The sequence below is a fragment of the Xyrauchen texanus genome, chromosome 16 (genome assembly GCF_025860055.1).
Source record: "Xyrauchen texanus isolate HMW12.3.18 chromosome 16, RBS_HiC_50CHRs, whole genome shotgun sequence".
Classification (NCBI taxonomy): Eukaryota; Metazoa; Chordata; class Actinopteri; order Cypriniformes; family Catostomidae; genus Xyrauchen; species Xyrauchen texanus.
Window position 1 is genome coordinate 30,970,479 of NC_068291.1, and position 6,000 is coordinate 30,976,478.

Consider the following 6,000-nt stretch of genomic DNA (forward strand, 5'->3'; position numbering starts at 1 on the left):
CCAGAGGCTCCTGGGGCATATGGCATCCTTGGCCATGCCGCTCTGGTTGATGCATATGAGACCGCTTCAGCACTGGCGTCAGACTCAAGTCCCGAGATGGGCATGGCGCCGCAGCACATACCTTGTGTCAATCACACCTTCCTGCTGTCAGACTTTCAAACCTTGGACAGACCTACAGCAGGTGTCCAGATGTGTAGTGGTCACCACAGATGCCTCTCAACTGGGTTGGGAAACTGTGTGCAACGGGCACGCAGCCGCTGGCTCCTGGACATGGCCCTGGCTGCATTGGCACATCAACTGCCTAGAGTTGCTGGCTGTATTCCTTGCCCTGCGGAGGTTTCTCCCACTGATTCAGGGCAAGCACGTCTTGATCCGTTCAGACAACACCGCAACGGTAGCGTACATAAATCGCCATGGAGGCACGCACTCTCGTCATATGTCACAACTCGCCCACCAACTCCTACTTTGGAGTCAGCCGTGACTCGGCAACCTCAACACGACAGCGGACGCGCTGTCATGACAGGTCTTGCTCAGCAGAGAGTGGAGGCTTCACCCCCAGGTGGTCCAGCTGATTTTGAGGTAGATCTCTTTGCCTCCCAAGTCAGTTCCCACTGCCCGATCTGGTACTCCCTAACAGAGGCAAGTACGCTTTTCCCCCAGTGAGCCTTCTTTCACTGGTGCTGTCCAAGGTCAGGGAGGACGAGGAACAAGTCAACTTAGTGGCTCTTTACTGGCCCACTCGGACTTGGTTCTTGGATCTCACGCTCCTCGCGACAGCACCTCCCTCATGACGGACAGATCCTGGCCCACACAACTCCACATGCTGAAGTGTCCTTGGGCAAGACTCTGAACCCCAAGTTTCTCCCAGTGGCAGGTTAGTGCCTTGCATGGCAGCTATGCCGCCATTAGTGTATGAATGTGTGTGTGTGAATGGGTGAATGAGTCACAGTGTAAAGCGCTTTGAATACCATTAAGATTAAAAAGGTGCTATATAAGTGCAGACCATTTACCATTACATTTACCGCCCTGGCAAATTCCACTGAGGAAGGACCTTCTTTCCCAGGGACGGGGCACCCTCTGGCATCTGCGCCCAGACCTCTGGAACCTCAACGTCTGGCCCCTGGATGGGACGCGGAAGATCTGTGTGACTTAACGCCTGCGGTCGTAGACACAATCAACCAAGCCAGAGCTCCCTCTACCAGGCAGCTTTACACCCTAAAGAGCCACTTGTTCACAAATTGGTGTTCTTCCTGATCTGAAGACCCGCAGAGATGCGCAGTTCGGTCAGTGCTTTCATTCCTGCAAGAGAAGTTGGAGGGGAGGCTGTCCCACTACACCTTGAAGGTGTATGTAGCCGTTATCGCGGCCCACCACGACACAGTGGATGGCAAGTCTTTGGGTAAGCACAACTTGATTATCAGGTTCCTTAGAGGCACCCGGAGGCTGAATCCTCCCCGTCCAAGCCTGTTCCCCTCCTCGGATCTCTCAGTGGTCCTCTCGGGACTTCAGAGACCCCCCTTTTAATTGCTGTGTCCGGAACGTGCTTTGTGTATTTATTTGAATAAATACAGAGCTCTAGATGTTCTGAGCTGCTCTTGTCTGCTTTGGTGGACAGTGGAAAGGGAATGCCGTCTCCAATCTGAGGTTAGCTCACAGAGTCATCGACACAATTTCCTTGGCCTTCCAGACCCTGGCCATGCCCAGACCCCTTGCAGGTTCGAGCACACTTGAGGAGAATTGTGGCATCCTCGTGGGCACTGGCCAATTGCACCTCCCTAGCAGACATCTGCAGAGCATTGGCCTGGCAAACACCCAATACCTTTGCGAGATTCTACAATCTCAGGGTTGAGATTGTCTCTATATGTTACTTAGTGTTGTGCAGTGGTTGCCATGCTAGTGCTTGGCCATGTAATTGCTGCTTGCCACTATATTTTTATTAGTTTTTTTATGGACCAACAGAGCTGAGATATTCTTCTAAATATCTTTGTTTGTGTTCTGCAGAAGAAAGAAAGACATACATTTCTGGGATGGCATGTGGGAAAGTAAGCATGAGATCATTTTTATTTTGGGGTGAATTATCCCTTTAAAAAAATCTTGAAAGTCATAATTTTTCTTGTTATGCCCTGCTTTAAAAATATTTAATCACCTTAACATTGCTCTTGGTTGGAGCTTGTTTAGAGTAGAACATGCTTGCAAGCTAAAGTTATGTCCAATTTGTGAGTGATATCAGGAACGACTGAAAAGTCGTGGAAATTCTTTGGTCAAAAAGGTTGGGAACCCTGTTATTCATGATAACATGTCTACAAACAACTTGAAGTAATAGTTTTGGTGTATTTCTGGCACTTATTTGCACAGAAGGAGGTAAACAGAGCCAAAAATATTGGCAACAGTAGGTAGCATGGCTTGGGCAGCAGTTTCTAATTACTTGTTTGCTCCAACTTTCCAATGCATTGCTTGCCTCAAGTGAGCTCTCACTATTTTATTGGCTTTTGCTCATTCCTCACTCGTTATGCAACATAACAGCACGTACTACACCACCCAGCCCTTGGCTATCTGACGTCCTTCGTGAACATCGGACTGATCTCAGGGCAGCTGAGAGGAGATGGCGGAAATCTAAAGATCCAGCTGATCTAGGTAAATATCAGCTTCTGCTTGCAACTTTTTCAGATAAAACTGCAAAAACTTCATATTACCAGACCAAGATCAACAGCACCACAGACACTCGTAGCTTGTTTAGAACATTCAACACACTTCTCTGCCCTCCCCCTCCACCACCTGACACATCACTGACAGCAGCATGTTAGCATTTTTTACTAATAAGGTTACAGCCATCAGCAATACATTCACTGCACCCACACCCTGTCAAACACCTGGCTCCTGTTTGCAACACTTCTTTCTCTATGTTCTCTCCTTTAACTGACACTGAAGTCTCTAAACTCCTCCTCTCCAAACACCCCACAACCTGTTCCCTTGACCCCATTCCATCACACCTTCTCCAGGCCATCACTCCGTCCATCCTACCGGCACTTACACACATAATTAACGCATCCCTTCTTGCAGGCACTTTTCCCACTACATTTAAGCAGGCTCGAGTAACCCCACTGCTGAAAAAACCTGCACTTAACCCCACACAGATAGAACACTACAGACCAGTCTCTCTTATCCCATTCATGGCAAAAACACTTGAAAGGGCAGTTTTCAATCAGATCTCTGCCTATCTCTCACAGAACAAGCTGCTGGATGACAATCAGTCAGGCTTCAAAAGTGGACACTCCACTGAGACTGCCCTGCTGTCTGTCACCGAGTCGCTGAGACTGGCGAAAGCTGAATCCAGATCATCCGTTCTGATTCTGCTGGACCTTTCTGCTGCCTTTGACACAGTCAACCATCAGATCCTACTCTCCACCCTCTCTAAACTGGGCATCACTGGAACTGTGCTTGACTGGTTCAACTCTTATCTCTCAGAAAGGTCCTTTGAGGTAGCCTGGAGAGGGGAGGTATCCAAGCCACATCAGTTACTTACTGGGGTACCTCAGGGATCAGAGCTTGGGCCACTTCTCTTCTCCATATACACAACATCACTGGGACCCATCATCCAGTCACATGGTTTCTCTTACCACTGCTACGCTGATGACACGCAACTCTACTTGTCTTTCCAGCCCAACGACACCACAGTGACTGCTCGAATCGCTGCCTGTCTGGCAGACATCTCAGCCTGGATGAAGGAACACCACCTTCAACTCAACCCAGTCAAGACCGAACTCCTTGTCTTTCCAGCCAACCCTGCTGTTGAACACAACATCACCTTGTTTCATCTTCCAAAACGGTCAGAAATCTAGGGGTAACCATTGATGATGAGCTAAATTTCACAGACCACATTTCAAAGACTGCAAGATCATGTAGATTTACACTCTACAATATCAGGAAGATAAGACCCTTCCTTTCTGTACATGCCACACAACTGCTCGTTCAGTCACTTGTCATAACTAGACTGCACTACTGTAACGCTCTCATTGCAGGCCTTCCTGCATGTGCTATTAGACATCTCCAAATGATCCAGAATGCAGCAGCACGTCTGGTCTTTAATGAACCTAATGAAGAGAGCACATGTTATACCACTCTTTGTCTCTCTCCACTGGCTGCTGGTTCATGCACGTACTAAATTCAAGGCCCTGATGCTGGCATACAAAACAGTCACTGGGTCTGCTCCAGCATACCTAAAAACATTTATGCAGAGCTACGTTCCCACCAGAAGCCTGTGGTCGGCTAAGGAATGTCGCCTTGTCGTACCAAAACAAAGAGGCACCAAAACACTTTCCCGGACTTTCAGTTTCATCATACCATGGTGGTGGAATGACCTTCCCAACTCAATCCGGGAAACTAACTCACTCTCTATCTTCAAAAAACAGCTAAAAATCTTTTTCAAAAGCACTTAACCGGTCACTAAAAAAATAAAAATAAAAACAAAATTATATTTACGTTTCTTGTTGCACTTAAATCTGTTTTGTATACTATTCTGATGATAGTGAAACTTTGTAATCGGGCACTTTTTGTACCACTGTCTCCTTAAGATGATTCGCTAATGTTTTCCTCTTTTGTAAGTCGCTTTGGATAAAAGCATCTGCCAAATGAATAAATGTAAATGTAAATAACTGGTCGGCCTGATTTCAAACGAGACTGAAATCTGTCGTAGCATCTGACCAGTCAGAGCGAGTCTTAGGAGTGTGCACACTACAAGACCATCTGTGATGGGCACGTGCTGTGAGAGTTTCAGACACAGACCAGTTGCAAACTTTTCAGTCATGTAGTATGTGCTTGGCTTAAGCCTGAATCTATACCTAACCCTAATATCCGATTGATAGTTGATAGGAATGTCAAGGATGTTGATCCAGGAACATGCCCTACTTAAAGAAATCACAGACACCTATTTGATGCAATTCAGTATGTTCCAACAAGGTCTTTTGTGTAATTTTGTGGTCATTTTAAGTTTGTTTTGTCTTAAAACGACAAAAGATCAATTGTTTCACTAGAAATGAAAAGATTTTTGAAAGTGAAATACATACTCAGTTTATTTTCCCACAGTCCTGTCTCCGGAGAGCAAGACACTCTTGTTCACACTGCTTTAATGATGTCAGCCTGCTGCATTTGTGCATAGTTAGATATCAACCAGTTTTCCATAAACAAGCAGGCAGAAGGAGTTCAGGCCATATCAATTATTTTATAGTCAGTTCAAAAGTCCTTGCTGATTGGCTCCCAGGAGAAGCTGGCATTGTGAAGAGAGAATTATCATTACAGAATAAGCCATTGTTCAACAAAGTTCATGGACTTTAATATGCATTATCACAGGAAACTATGGACCCTCCAAACTGTCTGTCACAGTGTTTTCCAGGCTTGTAACTGACTCTTTCTTCCTGTACAGGGACAGGGAGAAAGAGTCAGTTACAAGCCTGGAAAATCAGACTAGCTGATAAAAATCAGCTTAATGTGGTGGAGTTTTAGGCCGAGCAGGGGCCTCTGCCAATCGTGGTTGCACGACAACAGCTTGGTGCCCGTAAGGTGCCTGAGGTTAAAGATGAGGTGCAAAAATACACGTCTACACTGGGCTGAAGTGAGGGCAGCCCAGGGCTTTTAGAGATCAGTGTAGGCAGGAGTCAAACGGACCATCTGGTGATCTGAACTAAACTCTGAATAATTACGTTCAGACAAACCACACTGCAGGCCAACTTCTTAGAACAGATCTGACTACCATTTGCTGGAAAAGGGTTTAGAGTTGTGGGGGAAGGTGATTCTTACCAATTAAAGGTACAGAAGTGCTACATAATGCCATAAATGAGTGTTTAAATGTTGCTATCCCTTTGGCAGAAGTAACATTGAAGTGAATGTGTGAAGATATGATTTACATTTCAGTACAGTTTCAGTTCATCAGACTTTCATCGCACTTACCTATACATGGCATTGTACTGTAGGTCACCAATAAATCTATAATAAATCCAAAAACAT

At 46.0% G+C, this 6,000-nt stretch overlaps 1 pseudogene; it reads left to right on the forward strand.

The window, feature by feature from the left end:
• Positions 1-5,671, forward strand: part of LOC127656764 (28S ribosomal protein S5, mitochondrial-like) — a 68,766-nt pseudogene extending 63,095 nt beyond the window's left edge.
• Positions 5,672-6,000: the final 329 nt, after the last annotated feature.